Raw genomic sequence first — 1,327 nt, 5'->3', positions numbered from 1 at the left:
CAGACTAAAATGGCAATCCTACAAAAAAAAATCCACAAATCAAGATAAACTTAAAAAATAGCAAAAAAACAGTATAAAATATGTGGCTCATTCAGGATGATAAAATCAAAAGTTAACTAGAACAAGGAGAGCTGAGCGCATCACTACTATTCTCGAGTCTTTGTAGTGTTTACCAATCAGACATAAATTTGATGTCCAACCCGGATCATGTTTTGATCTATTGTAAAAGTATTCCCAACGGCTTTTTAATTATGATTATGTCGTTTTCTAGGACATAGTTTCTGCAGAGCAGTTATAGTTGTGGTGAGTGGTAGCATTGGCATGGAGCAACCCCGCCCCCTTTCCCCTAGGAGTTCAAAGCAGGGAGTTTGTGGCCCGCCCAGGATATTTTCTGTCACAAATAAGCTCTTTTCTAAAAGCATTTGTTCATCTGGTCCTGACTCACAACAATCTTAATAAAGAATGCTATTTTAACCCCCCCCCCATATGACTTCCATCATCACAAAAGTACCACAAGACCATGTTAAAAAAACAAAAACACATTTTTTATCTGAGTAGGTCTTTAAAGTACTGCTTGTCCTTAGCTCAGAAGAACTGTTTGAAACTTTAAACACAACCTTAAGAATCAAACCTTCCGTTTTTTTTTTCATTCTGTTGCAACAGCTTGCAGTCGTGACACTGGCAACTGCTTTGGCTCGACAAAAGTAAGAACCGCTATTCAGTGTCTCCATAAAGTCAGACTCACCCGCAGCTTCTTACCTTTTTGTCCTACCTGCTGTTTTCTGCAAGTTTGAGGACTGCTGATGATTTTCTCAGAAAAAGCATTTTCCTTCATCTCGGTGTTGGCCAGCCGGGTTGTAAGTCACCAAAAAGCTGCCACATTGCAAACAGCTGCTGCCTTTTAGCTGTAGAATACATTATTTAGATCAGTTTATGAGAGATCAATCTACCAGGCGAGGCCAACTCTCCAGAGCAAACAGATGCCGTGTTGTGACCCTACAAGGCAGTTAAAATGTTTTTTCTAAAGCGGACACTTTTTTTTTTTTTTTAACTCTTTTTTTTCTTTCTGGGATAAAACGAGTATTATCATAATCACAACAGTCTCTGTGAATCTAAATCTATTTTTGACAGGATGTCATAAAGTTGAACAGTTACTTTCTGTTATTTTTAGCCTGGCTGCTCTACAGTGAGGTGTTGGCCCCACTTGTGTAAGTTTTATAGAAGGTTCTGAACTTGATCTGAACCTGAAGTGCTCATTGATGTGAGTGTGTGCTGTTTGTTTGTGTGGTTTTATGATGCCGTTGAGCCCATGGGAAAGCCTGAAGAT

This window comes from Oryzias melastigma, linkage group LG9 (genome assembly GCF_002922805.2).
Source record: "Oryzias melastigma strain HK-1 linkage group LG9, ASM292280v2, whole genome shotgun sequence".
NCBI lineage: Eukaryota > Metazoa > Chordata > Actinopteri > Beloniformes > Adrianichthyidae > Oryzias > Oryzias melastigma.
This window is presented reverse-complemented; position numbering follows the sequence as displayed.